The sequence below is a fragment of the Prinia subflava genome, unplaced genomic scaffold, assembly GCF_021018805.1.
Source record: "Prinia subflava isolate CZ2003 ecotype Zambia unplaced genomic scaffold, Cam_Psub_1.2 scaffold_77_NEW, whole genome shotgun sequence".
Taxonomy (NCBI): domain Eukaryota; kingdom Metazoa; phylum Chordata; class Aves; order Passeriformes; family Cisticolidae; genus Prinia; species Prinia subflava.
Window position 1 is genome coordinate 1 of NW_026961084.1, and position 23,582 is coordinate 23,582.

At 44.8% G+C, this 23,582-nt stretch overlaps 1 long non-coding RNA gene across 1 annotated transcript; it reads left to right on the plus strand.

Annotated features, from left to right (window-relative positions):
• Window positions 1–630: 630 nt before the first annotated feature.
• On the plus strand, window positions 631–3,191 carry LOC134546435 (uncharacterized). The gene is made up of 3 exons (XR_010079170.1): window positions 631–755; window positions 1,199–1,400; window positions 2,946–3,191. It is a non-coding gene; the product is annotated as an uncharacterized LOC134546435 (long non-coding RNA).
• The last annotated feature ends 20,391 nt before the right edge of the window (window positions 3,192–23,582 follow it).

The following is a 23,582-nucleotide window of genomic DNA, read 5'->3' on the forward strand; positions in this document are numbered from 1 at the left end:
GTGGCCAGAGGGGCTCGGGCAGGACTTGGGGTGGCTCTGCCCTGTGCTGGCCACATCTGCTCTGTCCTTGCTAAGATGGGCAAAGGCAACTCTGACAACTGAGTACGTGCTTGAGACTCTCACTCAGCTGTCTTAAAATCTGTCTAGAAAATGAAAGTGTGCTTGGGTTTAGTTGGTTTATAGCACTTCAAAGGGGTTATTAAAAACTGTATCCTCAATTAAGGCTCCGCACCAGAGTCCTTTTGTGCAGGCATTGTCCTAATAGACAGTGGTTGTTCATCTGGACTGGTTTTAATGTCTCTTTTTTTTTCTGAAGTTCCCATTTATTTTGCTGTATTGCTGTGGATATTCCCCTTGGTACTCTGGACAGGGTTTGGAGATTTTTTTCTTCATTCCACTGCTAGAGTACTTTTTTTATTGCATGGCAGTAAAATTCTCTCATGCACTAACTTGGCTGCAGAATGGCATTTTCTGGCAAAGGGATGCTGCTTCTGCCTGCCAGCACTGCACTGTTCTTGGTGTCTTGGTGCCATTTTCCACTGTATCCCGTATCCCCAGAATCCACGGCTGTCTCTCAGGGTTCTAAAGGAGTGCTGTGTTTGGATTTTTGGCTTCAGAGTGGGAAGTGCTCTGTAACCTGATGTAACCTGTGGCATCTCAGCTGTAGGCCAGGAACCCTGGAAAAGCAAGCTCTCATTCACGAGGAGCCGCTTACTCTTGAAAGCCCAGCTGTCTTGCAAGAGGTGCCGCACAGGGTGAGTTTTAACCTTACATCATTCTTTGTTGAAATCACCTCTGAGAAGTCTTAATATGCTTCAATGGTTTCTGCAGAACAGCTTATTCCACTCAGAGCAATTCAGTGCATTGTAACATGTACTGGACTGCTTCCTGTAATTGCTGTCTTGTGCTCTGCAAGACTTTTAGCCACTTTTCCTTCAGTTTTCTTGGTAGTTAGCATTTTCTGTTTATCAAGCACAGCATTAGGTTCCTCTGGCTGTCTCAGAAATTGGATCAGTTGTTTCTAGATCGTTCTGATTCACTTCTCCAGATCTTCATTTAACTTTTAGCCATGTTTCTTCTGCCTCCTGTGGAAATGGACTTAATGCTTTTGCTGTAACTTTATCTTGAAATAGTAATCATAAATGAATCATGGTAAATCAGGTTGATGTTTTGCTCTACTAAAATCTTGTGACTGCAGGTAGGAAGAGTTGGGAGCGAACAGTCTGAGGAAGTGGACTGTGGAAGCTGAAGGTTGTCCAGCCAAAGCTGAGTGTGTGGCTCTGACACTGACCAAGGCTGGAAAGAGTTACTGTGTGGACAGAGAATGTTAGAGCCGGGTGAGCTTTCACAGGATGAAAGGAGCGAGGAGAGAATCGAGTGGAAAGAATTGCTGAGATCAGGTTTGAGCCCTTTCTTTGGGTTTGGGATTTGTTTGCGGTTTTTTTGTTACCTAACACTACCTAGCACTTACTTACTTACTTACTGTGAGATTTGAAGTTTTCTCCAAAAACTCAGAATGAATTTCCCCACTCTGCCCCACTGGTAGCAGCACACAGGAGAACAGAGCCTGTGGTTTGGATCTTGAGGGAGTTCCAGCAGTACAAGCTATGAGTTACCATGTTTCTCCCAAATTTACATCCAGCAAATCTGAGGAATTACCTCTTGCCTGAGCATTCCTGGTCTCTGTGACTCTTTAGTAAGAGACAGCTGGGACTGGCCAAGCTGAGACAGGATCTGTTCCTGTCAAACCATCTATTTCCCATGCGGATGAGAATCTGGGGGGCAAGTGCCCACATCACTCCTCACAAATGCCCACACATACTTCTGGGGCTGCTGTATCTATCTGCTGGATTTGTCAGCGCCAGCATTTGCGAAGGATCACCTTGTGAGCAACTCAAAAGACAGATAAATAGAGGCAGCAGCAATTGTCTTGAGTTTACCTTATGGTAAGGCTTATGGATATTTTTAATCACTATAAGAAGGCTTATGGATATTTTTGATCACTTTCTTAGCACTTGCAATTACCCCTGCTACCACACAAAAGAAACCGAGGAACAGGAAAGCTCCGCTCTGTATCTCTGGCAGAAGAAAAGCCAGCAAACCAGTTTGCGTTCACCCCGATTCCTAGTCCTGTGCTGCAAGTACAGAAATATCTTGAGCCTTTGGGAGGGGGACTGGGACTGTGGAACCCAGCTGCATGTGTCTCCTAGGCCACGTTTTTCTTGGAAGCACCTTTCCTAGTTTCACTGCTTTTTGGAAATGAACTGTTCTGAGCAGAACCAGTACCTTCAGACTCAGGGTCTGAAAACAAAACAACCATAAAAACCACTAAAAAGCCCCAAAACCCACTGCCTAAGAGAACAAAGAAAGAGAAAATATACCGGGATTATTTTAATAAACCTGAATTTGTGGGAGGCACTGGGTTTGTTTTCCCTTCGTGCGGCAGCACGAAGTTTGCACGCATTTTGCTGCCGCTTTGGCTCTCAAGAACTGGAAATGCCTGGATTTCTGCGTGGTTTCCCCAGGTTCTCCTATTTAGCAGGAGCTGCACGGTGAGGTCGGTGTTCTGAGGGAGGCCCTGGCACAGCTGCCAAAGGCCGGGAACGTGGAGTGTGCAGGGAGCATCCGGGGGGCTTCTCCCCCCTGAGTTTCTCCCGGGGTGTGCTGCCTGCACCGCTGGATGTTGGACCCGGCTTTGGGCCGTTCTCCTGCGGTCCCAGCACTGAGTGCTGCCCCTGTGGCCAGACCTTGCCGTGTGCCGGCACCAAACCCGGGCAGCCGGGGCTGCTTTTCCAGCCCTTTGGTGCCACGGGCGGCCCCCGATTGCCGGAGCTCCCCGGCACCCGGCCTGGACTCACTCTGTGGGGGGGCCTGTTCCATCTGCCTCAACCGAGGACATCCTGCCCAGGTTTGACACTTGACTCCCGTTGTTTTTCCTCTTGCAGGCAGCTGGCAAAAGAGGAGAGAGCCCCTGCGAGGCAGAGCCCCTGGAATGCCCTGTCCTGGTCTGAGGTTCCCACTTTTATCTCCGACTCCCGGAGAATTGCTGGAGCAGAACCAGAGAGTGTCCATTTTATTTCCTGCCTTTTCCAATAAACGGTGACTTTCAGCTGGAGTGTGTTCCTGGTGTTCTCCTCCTCCTCCTCCTCCCTGGATTTGTAAATAAATGTCCTGATTTTGGCCAAGTAGAATTTTGTTGTTCCAGGCATTGTGGCTCTTTTGTTTCATTGAAACTTCCCAACTCTGCTGAGACTTTGAGATGTCAAATACAAGTAAGACTGGAGTTTCTTGGGATTGTTACTCACACAAAATAGGGATCCTTCTTGGACAGGAGTAACTTGACGTGTTTAATGCCGCTTCCCTTTAAAATCAGAGCAGGGGAAGCAGATTTGAAATCATCATTCCATGAACTTGCACCAAATTCCTCCAAAGCTGCAAAAGTTTTCCTTGTTAGAAATTCCTGAGCTTGTTTTCCAGGCAAGCTGGGATTTAGATGTTCTTTGTTCCTTGGATTTGCTGGTTTTCCTCTCTCTCATTTTAGTAAAGAATTTTTTTTTTTTCATATTTTCCATGCTGATTGGAATTTTTGTACTGCTCAGGGCACATTGCCAAGGAAATGTACCAATTTCATGTTGGTAAATCAGGCATTGTTCAGCACCATATGCCCACAAGTCTGTAAATTTCCAGGGAAACTTGCTAAGTGTTGAATTGCCATAATGAATCTCTTTGTAAAGTTGATTATACTTTTTTCTTTATTTTTAATTACTTTGAATTTTTTATGTAGGGTTTTTTTTTAATAAGTGATGTCTTTTTGTATTTTTAAATTTTTTCTTTTAAAAAATTTTCTATTTTAATTTTTCCTTTGTAATTTTTCCTTTGTAATTTTTCCTTTGTAATTTTCCTATTTTATTTTTTCCTTTTTATTTTTTTCCTTTTTATTTTTTCCTTTTTTTTTTTTTCCTTTTTATTTTTTCCTCTTTTTTTCTCTCTTTAACTTTTTCCTTTTTAATTTTTTCCTTTTTAATTTTTTCCTTTTTAATTTTTTCCTTTTTATTTTTTTTCCTTTTTAATTTTTTCCTTTTTAATTTTTTCCTTTTTAATTTTTTTCTTTTTATTTTTTCCTTTTTATTTTTTCCTTTTTATTTTTTTCCTTTTTACTTTTTTCCTTTTTATTTTTTTCCTTTTAATTTTTGCTTTTTATTTTCTTTCTTTCTAATTTTTCCTTTTTAACTTTTTAATTTTATTTTTTTCTGTGTTTTACTTGAAATTTTATTTGAAAACTTTTTTTTTTTCTTCATGTTTTCTTTGTGTTGGTGTGTTTTGGTTTGGTTTGGTTTGGTTTGGTTTGGTTTGGTTTGGTTTGGTTTGGTTTGGTTTGGTTTTTTCCTCTCTCTCTACTCTTTTATCTACTTTTTTATAGCCCAAGTATGTAGAAGTTTGGCTGGTGGGAACAGAGGAGGTGACAAATGAAATCCATGTCCACTCCACGTCCGGATAGAATTGAGAGTGCAGCTAGAGAAATCTCTGTATTTTCTGCTAAATTAGAAATCCTGAACAGAGAAAGCTCTAAAGACCAAGGGGCCTTCTTTTTTCTTTTTCCTTTTTCCCCCGAACAATTCTCATTGTAGCCATTTACAGGATCAGGAACATTACCTTGAAGTCGAGGTGTATTTCACAGGTAGCGAGAAAACAAAGTAGACTTGATCTTGTAACTCTCATTGTTTAGTAACAAAGAAATCCAAAACAAAACAAACAACATAAAAAAAAAAAAAAAAAAAATCCACCAACCCCACAAAAGAACAGAGAAAGAGAAATTATACCAATATTATTTTAATTTAAAACCACTTTCTCCCTTAGAAAACCAGGCTAATGTAATTCTGCTTAATTGGGGTGCTGTCGTGTTTAGGTTACTGAATTAATAGAGTTTAAAACATACAGCAATAAACACGAATTTTAAAAACTAAGTACAAAAATATGAATATATATAATAAAACAAATATAAATATGAAAAATAATATCGTAAGTAAATGCAATCTATAATATTTCTCATTACTTATATTATATACAGTAGTCTATATATTATATCCATAGATATGACTAGAAAAAAGACATGGTAATTATCAATATTAAAATAATAAATGTAAAGAAATAATGGAATAGAGCTTAAAACAGAGGGGGTTTTTTGGTTTGAATTTGCTTGGTGGCAGGGGTTCTCTTTTAAGCGGCGGCCGGGTGTCTTTCGGGGCGTTTCTTTTAGGGGGTTTCTGTGCACGTTCTCTTCGGGGGTCCCTGTCTGCTGTGGACACAGCGCGGTACGGCAGCTCTGCCCCGGGCCCGTCCCAGTGCTGCCGCCTTGTGGACACAGCGCGGTACTGCAGCTCTGCCCCGTGCCCGTCCCAGTGCTGCCGCCTTGTGGACACAGCGCGGTGCTGCAGCTCTGCCCCGTGCCCGTCCCAGTGCTGCCGCCCTGTGGACACAGCGCGGTACTGCAGATGTTCATCCCAGGGGAGTTGCTGGCTTGGCTAGAATTGGTTTCCCAGTAAAACTGGGGGTTGTCTAGAAAACCTGAATTTGTGGGAGGCACTGGGTTTGTTTTCCCTATCCCTGCATCACAGTCAAGAACACTCCTGGAGCTGTGTTAGGCAGTGGAAGGAGGGGAGAGCTGCATTTATTGAATTCCTTTGTTGTTGTTATTGTTGTATTTTTTCATGCTATTTTATTTTATTGTGTTTTAGATTTTCATGTTTTTTTATTTTGACTTTTAAAAAATATTTTAATGTTTCCTCAAATTTTTAATTTTTCGATTTTTAGTTTACTTTTATATTTTATAGTTATGATTTCACTTTTTATTTTATTTTCAATAACTTTTAAATTTTTATTTAGATTTATGTTTTATTTTTATGTTTGCGGTTGTTTTGTATTTTTTAATGTTTCCTTAGTAATTTTTCCTTTGTAATTTTTTCCTTTGTCATTTTTTCCTCTCTAATTTTTTCCACTATAATTTTTTCCTTTTTAATTTTTTATTTTTTATTTTTCTCTTTTTAATTTTTCTCCTTTTTAATGTTTTCCTTTCTAATTTTTTCCTTTCTGATTTCTCCTTTCTCGATTTTGTCAGGCACCCCCCTTTAAAACCGGGGTGCCTTCGGCCGTGCCACAACAAAGATGGCGGCCCAACAGGAAATGGTTTCAGCCACAAACAAGATGGCAGCCGGAAGTATGGGCAGTCACCTAATGCCCCGCTCAAGATGGCGGCTCGTCGAGCCGCCTTCGACCTTCCAAAGACGGCGGCCAAAAAAGGCGGGAAAACACAAGGACCACCCATGGGCGTCGACCCAACTGCCTGCGCCCGACCCCGAAAACGGCGCCGCTCAGGAACAATTTTCAGCGTCGCTTCCCGGCGCGAGGGAGCTGTGTGCCCGCTGTGCCGCGCCGCGGTGCGGTTGCGGCAGCCATTTTGGTGAGGCGCCTGAGTAACCAGCTACCCGGGGCCTTCGGGGCTGCCACAAAAAAGATGGCGGCTCTACCGGATGTGTCTTCACCACAACCAAGATGGCGGCTACAACGGGCGGAAGTAACGTTTATATAGGGTTTATATAGGGTTTGGACCCTATAGCCGCGGCCGAACCAAGGCTCTGCTGCAGGTGTATTCGAGACATCTTTCCTCTTTGTTTGACAGAAGGAAGAGGGGAAAAAAAAAAAAAAAAAAAAAAAAAAAGAGGAAGAAAAAACGGGAGCAGTTCCGGGGCGGTCCCGGGGCGGTCCCGGGGCGGTGTGCGCCGTCACTGCCGCCTTCTCGGCGGGCGATTCCAAGGCGCTGTCGGGCTCTCTGCCGGCCGGTCGGCGGGCGGGCGGCCGGGACGCGATGGCGCTGTGCCCGGAGCTGGAGCGCTCGCTGTCGCTGCTGCAGCCGGGCGCCGACCGGGCCCAGCAGCAGCAGGAGCGGCGGGCGGACGCGGCCCCCACGCCCATGGTGTTCATGTGCGCCGGCTGCGGGCGCCCCGTGGGCGACACCCGCACCTGGGGTTCAGTGTCGAGGACAGCGGTCCCATCCTGCTGCGCAGTGAGTACCAGCGCTGCCACCCCCGTGCCGCCGCGGTCGCTGCCGCCGTGCCTCCTGCCCTGCCTCCCGCCGCAGCTGCGGCCGCCAGCGTCGCCGCGGACCCGGGGCGGAAGGGCTCCGAGCTCCCCGGAGAGTGCGGATGGTGAGGGCCGGGCCTGGCTGGACACAGTCCCGGGGGAGTCGGGGTTCCCGGCGCTGGGGACCGGCAAAGGGCCCGGAGCGCTCGTGTGGCCCGAGAGCCCCTGGAGCACTTATCTGGGGTGGGCTGTACAAGCCGCGTATGGCCTAAGGGAGAGGGATTTCTCACAAGGACATGTAGTGATGGACAAGGGAGGCAGCTTTAGATTAAATGTCGGGAAGAAATTTTTCCCTGCGAGGGCGGTGAGGCCGTGGTACAGGTTCCCCAGAGAAGCTGTGGCTGCCCCTGTGTCCCTGGAAGTGCCCAAGGCCAGGTTGGACGGGGCTTGGAACACCCTGGGATAGTGGAAGCTGTCCCTGCCCAGGGCCGGGGGTGGAATGGGGTGAGCTTGAAGGCCCCTTCCACAATTCAGCGATTCTGATGGTCTTGGTCTTGCTGAGGTTAGCCAGCCTGAGGAGCTGATGCAAATTCAGGCTAAAAGATGAGTGCTCATCATTTATACTGTGTAAAGCATGAATGAAAGGTTAAAAAAGTTCTAATGCATGATTTAAAATTTTTTTTTTTATTTTTAAGAAAAGGGATGGGGAGAGGTGCCTCCTTTTATTTTCTTCTGAATAAATGTTATTCCTTGCTTGCAGCATGGTAGAAACCCTACTCTGCTCTGGCTGCTCCAGGACCCTTGGCAGCAGATACATGCACGCCTCAAGGCATCTCGACTGCAAGAGGGATTTGTTCTGTGTCCGTACTGACTCTGTTGAAAGGTAAGTGCAGAATGTTTATGGGTCAGCCTGCCAGCTCCACTGCACTCACCAGGCATGGCACTGAGGGTGCTCCTGTTACATCTCTGGCAAGGCTGGAGGGAGCGTCCTCTGCTGCTCTGTCCCACGGTGGTTTTCTGTATTGGTGCTGTTGGCATCCCAGTGCTCAGCTGTAGGGAACATCACCTGTGTAAGGCACATCCTAGAAAAAGAACCAAAACAAACCAACCTGGCCTGCCTTTTGTGTGGGAAGTTGCATTCCAGCCCAGAAAATATCACCAGGTCCAGGGCACTAGAGGGTTCCTTCGCATTTGATTGGAAGAGTTCACAAACCAAGCACCAAAGAGGCCTGGCTGGAGCCTGTTAGGGGTCCGCATGATCAGCAGGGAGTGTGGCCAGAGGGGCTCGGGCAGGACTTGGGGTGGCTCTGCCCTGTGCTGGCCACATCTGCTCTGTCCTTGCTAAGATGGGCAAAGGCAACTCTGACAACTGAGTACGTGCTTGAGACTCTCACTCAGCTGTCTTAAAATCTGTCTAGAAAATGAAAGTGTGCTTGGGTTTAGTTGGTTTATAGCACTTCAAAGGGGTTATTAAAAACTGTATCCTCAATTAAGGCTCCGCACCAGAGTCCTTTTGTGCAGGCATTGTCCTAATAGACAGTGGTTGTTCATCTGGACTGGTTTTAATGTCTCTTTTTTTTTCTGAAGTTCCCATTTATTTTGCTGTATTGCTGTGGATATTCCCCTTGGTACTCTGGACAGGGTTTGGAGATTTTTTTCTTCATTCCACTGCTAGAGTACTTTTTTTATTGCATGGCAGTAAAATTCTCTCATGCACTAACTTGGCTGCAGAATGGCATTTTCTGGCAAAGGGATGCTGCTTCTGCCAGCCAGCACTGCACTGTTCTTGGTGTCTTGGTGCCATTTTCCACTGTATCCCGTATCCCCAGAATCCACGGCTGTCTCTCAGGGTTCTAAAGGAGTGCTGTATTTGGATTTTTGGCTTCAGTGTGGGAAGTGCATGATGTAACCTGTGGCATCTCAGCTCTAGGCCAGGAACCCTGGAAAAGCAATCTCTCATTCACGAGGAGCCGCTTACTCTTGAAAGCCCAGCTGTCTTGCAAGAGGTGCCGCACAGGGTGAGATTTAACCTTACATCATTCTTTGTTGAAATCACCTCTGAGAAATCTTAATATGCTTCAATGGTTTCTGCAGAACAGCTTATTCCACCCAGAGCAATTCAGTGCATTGTAACATGTACTGGACTGCTTCCTGTAATTGCTGTCTTGTGCTCTGCAAGACTTTTAGCCACTTTTCCTTCAGTTTTCTTGGTAGTTAGCATTTTCTGTTTATCAAGCACAGCATTAGGTTCCTATTTCTGTCTCAGAAATTTGATATGATGTTTCTAGTTAGTTCCGATTCACTTCTCTAGATCTTCATTTAACTTTTAGCCATGTTTCTTCTGCCTCCTGTGGAAATGGACTTAATGCTTTTGCTGTAACTTTATCTTGAAATATTAATCACAAATTAATCATGGTAAATCAAGTTGATGTTTTGCTCTACTAAAATCTTGTGACTGCAGGTAGGAAGAGTTGGGAGCGAACAGCCTGAGGAAGTGGACTGTGGAAGCTGAAGGTTGTCCAGCCAAAGCTGAGTGTGTGGCTCTGACACTGACCAAGGCTGGAAAGAGTTACTGTGTGGACAGAGAATGTTAGAGCCAGGTGAGCTTTCACAGGATGAAAGGAGCGAGGAGAGAATCGAATGGAAAGAATTGCTGAGATCAGGTTTGAGCCCTTTCTTTGGGTTTGGGATTTGTTTTGGTTTTTTTGTTACCCAACACTGCTTAGCATTACTACTGTGAGATTTAAAGTTTTCTCCAAAAACTCAGAATTAATTTCCCCACTCTGCCCCACTGGTAGGCACCGCATCTCTTAGAAAAGCTCCTACCCACCATCTTCACTGCCCCAGTTTGAAGTAGTGCTCCAGTTTAGCCCGTAGTAATGGGTCTTACATCCCTTTCTGTTCAGGTAACTACACCATTTTGTTATTGACATATCTGCCAGAGGAGCCTACATTACTCCAGTGTAATTTGTGAGGCAGTTTCTGCTCTAACAAGTTTTTGAATGCTGCTCAACTGCAAGAGAGCTCCTTCTGGATGTTTGAAGGTGACAGAAGAGATGGTCGCATCCCAGGAGCTTGATTTTGGAATGTTTAATGGAATTGGCCCAGTAGCTTTTACTTGTGGGCTTTGCAAGTCTGCCCACAGCAGGTCCAGCCTGTGCTTCAACTTAGAGCCCTCAGTGGGCAGGGAAATGGACCTTGGAGAGATTGTTACAGCTCTACTTAACGCTTTCTGAATTGGGATGATTTTCTGGAAGTAGGCTGTCCATTCTGACCCATTTTCTTCTCTCTCCTTGCAGACTGTAGCTGCTAAAAGGCTGAGGTGAGACCAGGATCTGCAAAATCTCTGACTCTCCATGTCTTCCCAAGGCTGAAGCCGTGTTTGCTGTCAATGACAACCCAGTGGAAGATGCTAAAGACTGAAAACTTTGGGGTTTTTCCCCTGAATCCCATGACACTCTCTGCAGCTGTGCCCTGCATATCTCTTAAAAGAGTTTCCGGCTTTAGAAGGGTTTTACCCTGTGCAATATTGATCTATAAGTCAATGAAAAAGAATCTTACTGTATCAATGTGATGTTACTTGGTTTGAGTTGTTTAATTAAAGCATATCATTGATAAGGGGTTTGAGAATCCCTTGGACGGCCCTTGGGGCTGGCAGCTCTGATTTATTTTCTCTTCATTCCTTTAATGTCGTTCAATTATTTCTTAAGCAATTACTGCAATTTGGATATCCAGTAAGGACAGCAGCATTCCCACTCTGCTGGATTGGGAAATCCAAGCCCAATTCCTTGGAGAGATTGAGGGGATGGGGAGCTGAGCCTCAGGCTGGGTTTTGACAGTGGGAATTCGGTGAGGAAGAAAGAAGAGAGATTTCCCCAAAAAGGGGTTTAGGCCAGTTCTGCTGGCTTTGGGTGCCTCTACCTCCCAAAAATCCTCCTGGTTCAACAGGACTTGAAGAAGCAGCAGGATGTGCTAGGGGCCTGTGCTGAGACCCCCAAACCCTGGTCAGGGAGGCTGGGAAGTGTCAGCTCCAGAGGAACACCAGAGAGGGGCTACGCTGGGACGCCTCAAATTGCAGCCAGAGATGCTGGGCACTGCTGCACCTTTGGGACACTGCAGCGAGGCTCCACTGCCTGATGCAGAGAGCTGTCCCATTATTGTTTGTCGGGCTTAGAAGCGGGCAGGTCATTCCAGCTGCACGGGTTGAAAAGCCCAGGGGAGCAGGTGGAGTCGCAGACGATCACACAGAAGCCAAGCTGGGAGAGGAAATGAGCTGTGCCACAGATTTCTTTTTCCCCAATGCCCCAGCACAGCCCCGGCTGCGGGCGGATCAAGAGCGGCTCGGCCCCAGTGCCCGGCCCGGAGCGGCTCCTGCCGCCCGCCGCCATCCCGGTCCCAGTCCCGGCCCCAACGCCGCCCCGGTGCTCCGGCCCCCAGACGCACAGCCCGCCCGCCGGGGGAGAGGCGGCTGCTCTCGGGACCCCCAGCCGACACCGAGAGGAGCCGAACGAGAAACCCCCAGTCCCACTCCCGGCTCTGCCTCAGTGCCCCGAGCTCCGCCCAGCCCGGGAGCAGCCCGGGCTGGGCTCCAGTGTGAGGGGGGGCCGGCCCGGGGGAGAGGGGCGGGGCCGGCTCGGGGGAGAGGGGCGGGGCCGGCTCGGGGGAGAGGGGCGGGGCCGGCCCGGAGGAGAGGGGCGGGGCCGGCCCGGAGGAGAGGGGCGGGGCCCGCTCGGAAGAGAGGGGCGGGGCCGGCCCGGAGGAGAGGGGCGGGGCCGCGGGCGATGGTCCCACCTACAACTCGGGCAGGGCGGGGAGGGCTCGGGGTGGGGCCGGGGCTCTGTGAGGCACTGCTGCAGATGTGGAAGTGTCTGAGCTGGAGATATGCAGAGAACATCTGAATTCCATACTTGCCCCTTGTGCAATGAAGAACTAAGTTGCACGCGAGGGGAGCAGTATTTATAAACTGTCTCCATATTTCCCTGTCATTCTGGCTGTTTGGATTTAGCCTGGGCTTATCAGCTAGATCATAAACAAGCCAACCCAGCTCCTGAACTCTCAATGAAATGCTTCTACAGACAGACAAGCTAGTAATGATTCCAAAGGAAAAATTGTAAATGAAGGCTAATGATTGCTGGGGAATTTCCTTAGGAACTTCCTTAGGAATGATGAACTTCACACACAGAATTTTGGAGGTGGAATCCAAATTTCAGCCTTGGGCACTTGCAGGAGAAGAGGGATCCTTATCCATAGCAAGGAAAGTCTGGTGCCCCAGTGTGTCAAGTGCTGACAGTGAACTGTCTAGGGAATGAGCAGCAAGTCCCCCCTGCCCTCACACTCAGAGCGGCAGCAGCCACAGGTGTCAGCTATGAGAATGATGAGGACAGGGAACAAAGACAGCTGGGTGCTGTAACGATGATGAGGGGGCGGGTCCTCCCGAGGCTGCTTTAAGAGGGGGTGCCTCAGCTCAGTTCCGCATGGAGCTGCTGGAAGAGAGAGGCTTATGGTGGCCTCCCAGGCATGTCTCATGGAGTGATGGTGAGAGCCTCTCATTGGGTCTGGGGGAGCAACTGGATGCACTTGGGTGTGGGGCTTTGCTTGAAGGAGGTGCTGGGGGGCAAACCTTTGTGCTAGACGGGGCAGCAGCCGGTGAGCCAGTGTGGGTTTGTACAGGGGACTTTCACCTTTTGCTTTTCAATTTTATCTTGCTAATCCCTCCCTGCTGCCCCTGAAAAAAATGGGGGTTATGAGGACAAAGGAAGTTTAAATTGAGGGAAGAAACTCCTGTTTTGTTATTGTCTGTGTTTAAATTGGTGAAAAACCCCCTTTGCCTAGGATTTTAATGAATAGTAGTATTTAAATGTGGTTTTTATTAAATATTATGGTTTTTGGTGGTATATAGTGTTTTGCTTTATTTTTTGGTTGTATTTATTAGATGTAATTTAGTTTTTGAGTGAAGATAACTTAATGGATGAGTTTGTTTGTATTTGAGATAGAATTAATTCGAGTAGCTTTTTAAATAGACTTCTGATAAATGTTATTGAGGTTTTGTTTTTATTTATTGTATGTAGGGATTCAGATTGGGTAGGGCTGGCTTGGGTGATGGAGATTTGGGTGTTTTGTTGGATGCAGCTTTTAATATTTAAAAGTTTTTTCTGTTTAGTTTTTTTAAGGTGGTTTTTACTATTTCACTGTGTAGATTTATTTTGTTTGTTGATGGTGTATGATAAGGGATACGGTCTATTTATTTAATGTTGTATTTCTTACTTCAGGTGTTGATCATGTTTTTTTTTTTAGACTGGGTTTTGTTGTTTGTTTTTTTTTATGGGGTATGATATGTTAAAGGATATGCTTTCTAAGGCTTACCATGGTGTAATGGGATGTAATATGAGGTACAGGGTCTGCTTTCAGTCATTTAGTGGTGTTTATTGTTATTGCGGTGAGTATGTAGTGTTTTGGTTGGTTTGAGGTAGTGTGATGTAGTTAATTTGTTAGGATTTTCTAATACATGTGGTTGGATTATTGTTTCTTTTATTGCAAGGGTTTATTCATTTGGTTTATTTGGTTGCAGTATATGTTTGATAGGTTCAGATAATTTGGGAGATACTGTTCATGGTTAAATTGATCTTTTGGTTTTGTGTGTATATATAGGTGATTTTTTTGTTTGGATGGTTTGAGGCATTATGGGTTTATTGAATTAGGAATAATATTTTTGGTGTTGTTAAGTTTATTTGTGATATTTTTATATTTGCGGCATGATTTGTTTGTTGTTTTGGTGGGTCTTATTTGTTTTATTTTTGCAAACATGGCAGTGATATGGTGGATTTTTTAGGTAGTTTTTTGGGGTAGTGACATTCCTGTTTTGTTGCGGTGTGGATTTTCTACTCTAAGTTTTCAAGCTAGCTTTCTATTTCATTTGTGTGTTATGATTTAAATTATACATACTGTTAGGTGTCAATCCTCTGTGCCCCTGCCTCTATTTCTAGAGCTTTCCCTGCCAGTCTTTTTTAAATCGATATATCATTTGCTGTTTCATATCATCACACTGCTTCTGCTATTCCCATTGGATTTTGTTCTGTACTCCCTGCCCTAAACCCCTCCCTGAGTGCATTTTCATTGGTTGCTTGCTTTGTATTGCCCTGTCTATAAAACGCACGGGAGGACACGTGCCCCCGGTCTTTGGGGTCCAGCTTTTAGTTGTTATGCTTCAGTTATACCTGTAATAAATCTCCTTAGTTTACCCCAAGACCCGTCTCGTCTTCACTTTGTCTCTGCGCGCATAGACTGGCTGAACCAGAGTCCCGGTGGGGAAGTGAGAGCTCCCCGGGGGAAGGTGTCGCACCCCTGAATGTCGCTGCGTGCCCTGGGGTTTAGGAAAACACGCACAGCGACACTGTTTACTAGTTTAGATTTTTTCATGTTGTTAATTAGTTTGGGTTTTTTAGTTATTTTATAGAGTAGTGGTTATTATTTATGAGTTAGTGTAGGTTTTTTTAGTTGTGTTTAGGGTCAGTTGTAGGTCAGTTTTGAGTTCAGCAAGTTGGATTGATTTATATCTTCTGCTAGTTTTTGTGATTTGCTGTGTGGAATTCTCTATGGTTGTTTCCAGTTTTTGTTCTATTTTTATGATGTGATAAGAATTGTTAGTGAAAAGACTCTAGTGTTCTTTGTTTGTATGGTGGAGTTTTTTAGTTTGTGTTCATTTTTTGGTTTTTTTTTGTTAATGGTAATAAAGATTTTTTGGGGGGTTAATTTGTGATTACTTGAAAGATTTTAGGGACATTTAGGCTTTTTTATGTGGGTGTGCTGTATGAAGAGAGTAATTTATTTGTTTTATGTGATGTTGGTGGTGTGGTGGGTAGAGGGCCTTTTTGTAGTAGTTATTTTAAATGTTTGAGGGGTTTTGGCACTTTAGTTACAGTGGGACTTTTAAATTTTATTTTTAGTTAGTTTTTTTAGGTTTTATTACAGTTAACAGTTGTGATTTTTTTTGCTGTGTTAGTAATAGAAGTGGATTTTGATTTTGTATGTAGTGATGGGATTATTGTATATGGCATACTAGTGTTGACTGGGATTTAAATTTCTGTGGTTCTGATGTGTTAGGTTAATATGTTTATGTATTTCAAAACACATGGGATTTTGCTTTTTGTTTGGTTAGAGACAGGCCTTTTTAAGTTTGGGGAGGTTCTGGATGTATATTTGAGTTTTTTTAAAGGAATTGGACGAGGTATTATTTTCATTATATTTAGTAGTTTGATTATGGGTCATCAGAGTTGGCTTTTTTTGGTGCAATTTTTTTTGAGTTTTCTTTTTCAAAGTTCATGTATTTGTGTGGTTAGGGCAGTGGTGTTTCTGGTGTAACTCTAAGCATCCATTGTTGTTTGTGTGTTCCAGCTGCTCTGCTCGTATTACATTGAGACCCCCTTACAGAGCGGCAAACAGCTCTGCTGAGACCGTGCCCTGATGTTTGGTTTTCTTTGTGAGAGCTGACTGAGACACAGCAGCCCGGGGACAGCAGGGAATTCCCCAAGGGCAGGACGGCCTTCCTTTGCACCCGACGCAGATTCTCGTTCCCGGAAGTCCCAGAGATAAGTGGAGGGCTATGAGCCACAGAGGGGATGAAAGCAGGGTGCCGGGTGGGAACTCGCGGAGAGGGGTCTGGAGTCAGCTCTGCAGACCGGGATGGCCCAGATGTGACCCTTTAGGCCACATCGAGGGAAAGTCTCCGTTTTGATCACAGTGCTGAGGTGTGCAGGGCAGAGCAGTCCCAGGCCATATGGAGTCACTTGTCTGTTGTGCACTCTGTGTCTTTTGGGCGTCTCACATGCAATATCTTCTGCCTTAGCCCTTCGAGGAGCCTCTCGGAAACACCAGGCATCGTTCTTAATACCTCCCTATTCCTCAGCTCGGTGGCTTTGACTTGGGACCTCGCACGCACATCAGAATCACATCTCTCTTCAGAAGCATCCGGTCCCAGGTCTTTTCAGGTCTTGTTCTGAGCTGTACTGACAGCTGTGCACCGCAATGATCCATTGTGGCGGAGTAGGCATTGTAAGAATGCCGAGATAGGTCGAGGTATCTGACCGTAGGTTTCTCGGGCATCCATCTTTGCGGTTCTCGGACGAAGCAGTTCTGCTGGCGTCTTCTTGCTGCCGGGTTCTTTGAGCGTCATCGGCTCTACATCGGTCTTACCTCGGTCATCTCCTTCCGCATTCTCTCGGCCCTCAGGGTCCTTCTTCTTGCCAAGCCTTTTCTCTCGCTGTTGCGTCCTTCTCGTTTGTGGTGTCCTGTGTCACGGGTGTTGGTGTGCGTTTGGCCCTGCGCTGCTCTGCCCTGCTGCGTAGCCTGGGTGTAGGGGTAATAGGACATGTCCCGGGGACTTGAAGTTTGCAGTGTAGGGTGTAGTGGGAGCGTAGAGGGTATTTTTAGGTGGGCACAAGATGCCTGGAGCTTTTAAGTTATCCTGCAGCGCTCTGACTTTTGTCCTAAATTTTTTTCAGATGCGGATGGATTTTTCCCTGGCAGAGCACCCCAAGGAGGAAACGGTTGTGGGTGAGAGACTTGCACACTGAAGGTACCTTGGAAAATGTGTAGCTTTGTCCTGGATTTTGGGGTTTTTTAAAATTTTCTACAAGGTTTTAAATATGAGCTTGTTAGAATTTAATGGTAAGGACTGAAAACGGGTTGGCTGCCAAGTTATACATAACAAAGTCAACTTTTTTGAATATCTGTGAGGCTTCTATTTTGTTTTTGAGACTTTCCTTTTTTGCTGACTTTTGCTCTCACTCTCACGTCTTTCCCTTTCGCTCTCACTCTCACTTCTTTCCCTTTCGCTCTCACTCTCACTTCTTTCCCTTTCGCTCTCACTCTCACTTCTTTCCCTTTCGCTCTCACTCTCACTTCTTTCCCTTTCGCTCTCACTCTCACTTCTTTCCCTTTCGCTCTCACTCTCACTTCTTTCCCTTTCGCTCTCTTTCTCTCTCTCTCTAACTTTCTGTTTCTCTCTCTCTCTCTCTCTCTCTAACTTCATTTCTGTTTCTGTCTTTTTCTAGTTCTCTCTCTAACTTTATTTCTCTTTCTCTCTATTTCTAGTTCTCTCTCTAACTTTATTTCTCTTTCTCTCTATTTCTAGTTCTCTCTCTAACTTTATTTCTCTTTCTCTCTATTTCTAGTTCTCTCTCTAACTTTAACTTTATTTCTCTCTATTTCTAGTTCTCTCTCTAACTTTATTTCTCTCTCACTCTCCCTCTTTTTCTCTTTCGCTCTCACTCTCCCTCTTTTTCTCTTTCGCTCTCACTCTCCCTCTTTTTCTCTTTCGCTCTCACTCTCACTTCTTTCCCTTTCGCTCTCACTCTCACTTCTTTCCCTTTCGCTCTCACTCTCACTTCTTTCCCTTTCGCTCTCACTCTCACTTCTTTCCCTTTCGCTCTCTTTCTCTCACTTCTTTCCCTTTCGCTCTCTTTCTCTCACTTCTTTCCCTTTCGCTCTCTTTCTCTCACTTCTTTCCCTTTCGCTCTCTTTCTCTCTCTTCTTTCCCTTTCGCTCTCTTTCTCTCTCTTCTTTCCCTTTCGCTCTCTTTCTCTCTCTTCTTTCCCTTTCGCTCTCTTTCTCTCTCTCTCTAACTTCATTTCTGTTTCTGTCTATTTCTAGTTCTCTCTCTAACTTTAACTTTATTTCTCTCTCACTCTCCCTCTTTTTCTCTTTCGCTCTCACTCTCCCTCTTTTTCTCTTTCGCTCTCACTCTCACTTCTTTCCCTTTCGCTCTCACTCTCACTTCTTTCCCTTTCGCTCTCACTCTCACTTCTTTCCCTTTCGCTCTCACTCTCACTTCTTTCCCTTTCGCTCTCACTCTCACTTCTTTCCCTTTCGCTCTCACTCTCACTTCTTTCCCTTTCGCTCTCTTTCTCTCTCTTCTTTCCCTTTCGCTCTCTTTCTCTCTCTCTCTCTAACTTTCTGTTTCTCTCTCTCTCTCTCTCTCTCTCTCTAACTTCATTTCAGTTTCTCTCTCTCTCACTTTATTTCTAGTTCTCTCTCTAACTTTAGTTCTCGTTCTCTCTATTTCTAGTTCTCTCTCTAACTTTAGTTCTCGTTCTCTCTATTTCTAGTTCTCTCTCTAACTTTAGTTCTCGTTCTCTCTATTTCTAGTTCTCTCTCTAACTTTAGTTCTCGTTCTCTCTCTAACTCTATTTCTAGTTCTCTCTATTTCTCGTTCTCTCTCTAACTTTATTTCTCGTTCTCTCTATTTCTCGTTCTCTCTCTAACTTTATTTCTCGTTCTCTCTATTTCTCGTTCTCTCTCTAACTTTATTTCTCGTTCTCTCTATTTCTCGTTCTCTCTCTAACTTTATTTCTCGTTCTCTCTATTTCTCGTTCTCTCTCTAACTTTATTTCTCGTTCCCTCTATTTCTCGTTCTCTCTCTAACTTTAACTTTATTTCTCTCTATTTCTAGTTCTCTCTCTAACTTTAACTTTATTTCTCTCTATTTCTAGTTCTCTCTCTAACTTTAACTTTATTTCTCTCTATTTCTAGTTCTCTCTCTAACTTTAACTTTATTTCTCTCTATTTCTAGTTCTCTCTCTAACTTTATTTCTCGTTCTCTCTATTTCTAGTTCTCTCTCTAACTTTATTTCTCGTTCTCTCTATTTCTAGTTCTCTCTCTAACTTTATTTCTCCTTCTCCAGCGCCCAGCCTGGACTTGCTCTGTGGGGGGGCCTGTTCCATCTGCCTGAACCAAGGACATCCTGCCCAGGTTTGACACTTGACTCCCGTTGTTTTTCCTCTTGCAGGCAGCTGGCAAAAGAGGAGAGAGCCCCTGCGAGGCAGAGCCCCTGGAATGCCCTGTCCCGGTCTGAGGTTCCCACTTTTCTCTCCAACTCCCGGAGAATTGCTGGAGCAGAACCAGAGAGTGTCCATTTTATTTCCTGCCTTTTCCAATAAACGGTGACTTTCAGCTGGAGTGTGTTCCTGGTGTTATCCTCCTCCTCCTCCTCCCTGGATTTGTAAATAAATGTCCTGATTTTGGCCAAGGAGAATTTTGTTGTTCCAGGCATTGTGGCTCTTTTGTTTCATTGAAACTTCCCAACTCTGCTGAGACTTTGAGATGTCAAATACAAGTAAGACTGGAGTTTCTTGGGATTGTTACTCACACAAAATAGGGATCCTTCTTGGACAGGAGTAACTTGACGTGTTTAATGCCGCTTCCCTTTAAAATCAGAGCAGGGGAAGCAGATTTGAAATCATCATTCCATGAACTTGCACCAAATTCCTCCAAAGCTGCAAAAGTTTTCCTTGTTAGAAATTCCTGAGCTTGTTTTCCAGGCAAGCTGGGATTTAGATGTTCTTTGTTCCTTGGATTTGCTGGTTTTCCTCTCTCTCATTTTAGTAAAGAATTTTTTTTTTTTCATATTTTCCATGCTGATTGGAATTTTTGTACTGCTCAGGGCACATTGCCAAGGAAATGTACCAATTTCATGTTGGTAAATCAGGCATTGTTCAGCACCATATGCCCACAAGTCTGTAAATTTCCAGGGAAACTTGCTAAGTGTTGAATTGCCATAATGAATCTCTTTGTAAAGTTGATTATACTTTTTTCTTTATTTTTAATTACTTTGAATTTTTTATGTAGGGTTTTTTTTTAATAAGTGATGTCTTTTTGTATTTTTAAATTTTTTCTTTTAAAAAATTTTCTATTTTAATTTTTCCTTTGTAATTTTTCCTTTGTAATTTTTCCTTTGTAATTTTCCTATTTTATTTTTTCCTTTTTATTTTTTTCCTTTTTATTTTTTCCTTTTTATTTTTTTCCTTTTTATTTTTTCCTCTTTTTTTCTCTCTTTAACTTTTTCCTTTTTATTTTTTTCCTTTTTATTTTTTTCCTTTTTAATTTTTTCCTTTTTAATTTTTTCCTTTTTATTTTTTTCCTTTTTAATTTTTTCCTTTTTAATTTTTTTCTTTTTATTTTTTCCTTTTTATTTTTTCCTTTTTATTTTTTTCCTTTTTACTTTTTTCCTTTTTATTTTTTTCCTTTTAATTTTTGCTTTTTATTTTCTTTCTTTCTAATTTTTCCTTTTTAACTTTTTAATTTTATTTTTTTCTGTGTTTTACTTGAAATTTTATTTGAAAACTTTTTTTTTTTCTTCATGTTTTCTTTGTGTTGGTGTGTTTTGGTTTGGTTTGGTTTGGTCTGGTTTGGTTTGGTCTGGTCTGGTTTGGTCTGGTTTGGTTTGGTTTGGTTTGGTTTGGTTTGGTTTGGTTTGGTTTTTTCCTCTCTCTCTACTCTTTTATCTACTTTTTTATAGCCCAAGTATGTAGAAGTTTGGCTGGTGGGAACAGAGGAGGTGACAAATGAAATCCATGTCCACTCCACGTCCGGATAGAATTGAGAGTGCAGCTAGAGAAATCTCTGTATTTTCTGCTAAATTAGAAATCCTGAACAGAGAAAGCTCTAAAGACCAAGGGGCCTTCTTTTTTCTTTTTCCTTTTTCCCCCGAACAATTCTCATTGTAGCCATTTACAGGATCAGGAACATTACCTTGAAGTCGAGGTGTATTTCACAGGTAGCGAGAAAACAAAGTAGACTTGATCTTGTAACTCTCATTGTTTAGTAACAAAGAAATCCGAAACAAAACAAACAACATAAAAAAAAAAAAAAAAAAAAAAAAAAAATCCACCAACCCCACAAAAGAACAGAGAAAGAGAAATTATACCAATATTATTTTAATTTAAAACCACTTTCTCCCTTAGAAAACCAGGCTAATGTAATTCTGCTTAATTGGGGTGCTGTCGTGTTTAGGTTACTGAATTAATAGAGTTTAAAACATACAGCAATAAACACGAATTTTAAAAACTAAGTACAAAAATATGAATATATATAATAAAACAAATATAAATATGAAAAATAATATCGTAAGTAAATGCAATCTATAATATTTCTCATTACTTATATTATATACAGTAGTCTATATATTATATCCATAGATATGACTAGAAAAAAGACATGGTAATTATCAATATTAAAATAATAAATGTAAAGAAATAATGGAATAGAGCTTAAAACAGAGGGGGTTTTTTGGTTTGAATTTGCTTGGTGGCAGGGGTTCTCTTTTAAGCGGCGGCCGGGTGTCTTTCGGGGCGTTTCTTTTAGGGGGTTTCTGTGCACGTTCTCTTCGGGGGTCCCTGTCTGCTGTGGACACAGCGCGGTACTGCAGCTCTGCCCCGGGCCCGTCCCAGTGCTGCCGCCTTGTGGACACAGCGCGGTGCTGCAGCTCTGCCCCGTGCCCGTCCCAGTGCTGCCGCCCTGTGGACACAGCGCGGTACTGCAGATGTTCATCCCAGGGGAGTTGCTGGCTTGGCTAGAATTGGTTTCCCAGTAAAACTGGGGGTTGTCTAGAAAACCTGAATTTGTGGGAGGCACTGGGTTTGTTTTCCCTATCCCTGCATCACAGTCAAGAACACTCCTGGAGCTGTGTTAGGCAGTGGAAGGAGGGGAGAGCTGCATTTATTGAATTCCTTTGTTGTTGTTATTGTTGTATTTTTTCATGCTATTTTATTTTATTGTGTTTTAGATTTTCATGTTTTTTTATTTTGACTTTTAAAAAATATTTTAATGTTTCCTCAAATTTTTAATTTTTCGATTTTTAGTTTACTTTTATATTTTATAGTTATGATTTCACTTTTTATTTTATTTTCAATAACTTTTAAATTTTTATTTAGATTTATGTTTTATTTTTATGTTTGCGGTTGTTTTGTATTTTTTAATGTTTCCTTAGTAATTTTTCCTTTGTAATTTTTTCCTTTGTCATTTTTTCCTCTCTAATTTTTTCCACTATAATTTTTTCCTTTTTAATTTTTTATTTTTTATTTTTCTCTTTTTAATTTTTCTCCTTTTTAATGTTTTCCTTTCTAATTTTTTCCTTTCTGATTTCTCCTTTCTCGATTTTGTCAGGCACCCCCCTTTAAAACCGGGGTGCCTTCGGCCGTGCCACAACAAAGATGGCGGCCCAACAGGAAATGGTTTCAGCCACAAACAAGATGGCAGCCGGAAGTATGGGCAGTCACCTAATGCCCCGCTCAAGATGGCGGCTCGTCGAGCCGCCTTCGACCTTCCAAAGACGGCGGCCAAAAAAGGCGGGAAAACACAAGGACCACCCATGGGCGTCGACCCAACTGCCTGCGCCCGACCCCGAAAACGGCGCCGCTCAGGAACAATTTTCAGCGTCGCTTCCCGGCGCGAGGGAGCTGTGTGCCCGCTGTGCCGCGCCGCGGTGCGGTTGCGGCAGCCATTTTGGTGAGGCGCCTGAGTAACCAGCTACCCGGGGCCTTCGGGGGTGCCACAAAAAAGATGGCGGCTCTACCGGATGTGTCTTCACCACAACCAAGATGGCGGCTACAACGGGCGGAAGTAACGTTTATATAGGGTTTATATAGGGTTTGGACCCTATAGCCGCGGCCGAACCAAGGCTCTGCTGCAGGTGTATTCGAGACATCTTTCCTCTTTGTTTGACAGAAGGAAGAGGGGAAAAAAAAAAAAAAAAAAAAAAAAAAAGAGGAAGAAAAAACGGGAGCAGTTCCGGGGCGGTCCCGGGGCGGTCCCGGGGCGGTGTGCGCCGTCACTGCCGCCTTCTCGGCGGGCGATTCCAAGGCGCTGTCGGGCTCTCTGCCGGCCGGTCGGCGGGCGGGCGGCCGGGACGCGATGGCGCTGTGCCCGGAGCTGGAGCGCTCGCTGTCGCTGCTGCAGCCGGGCGCCGACCGGGCCCAGCAGCAGCAGGAGCGGCGGGCGGACGCGGCCCCCACGCCCATGGTGTTCATGTGCGCCGGCTGCGGGCGCCCCGTGGGCGACACCCGCACCTGGGGTTCAGTGTCGAGGACAGCGGTCCCATCCTGCTGCGCAGTGAGTACCAGCGCTGCCACCCCCGTGCCGCCGCGGTCGCTGCCGCCGTGCCTCCTGCCCTGCCTCCCGCCGCAGCTGCGGCCGCCAGCGTCGCCGCGGACCCGGGGCGGAAGGGCTCCGAGCTCCCCGGAGAGTGCGGATGGTGAGGGCCGGGCCTGGCTGGACACAGTCCCGGGGGAGTCGGGGTTCCCGGCGCTGGGGACCGGCAAAGGGCCCGGAGCGCTCGTGTGGCCCGAGAGCCCCTGGAGCACTTATCTGGGGTGGGCTGTACAAGCCGCGTATGGCCTAAGGGAGAGGGATTTCTCACAAGGACATGTAGTGATGGACAAGGGAGGCAGCTTTAGATTAAATGTCGGGAAGAAATTTTTCCCTGCGAGGGCGGTGAGGCCGTGGTACAGGTTCCCCAGAGAAGCTGTGGCTGCCCCTGTGTCCCTGGAAGTGCCCAAGGCCAGGTTGGACGGGGCTTGGAACACCCTGGGATAGTGGAAGCTGTCCCTGCCCAGGGCCGGGGGTGGAATGGGGTGAGCTTGAAGGCCCCTTCCACAATTCAGCGATTCTGATGGTCTTGGTCTTGCTGAGGTTAGCCAGCCTGAGGAGCTGATGCAAATTCAGGCTAAAAGAT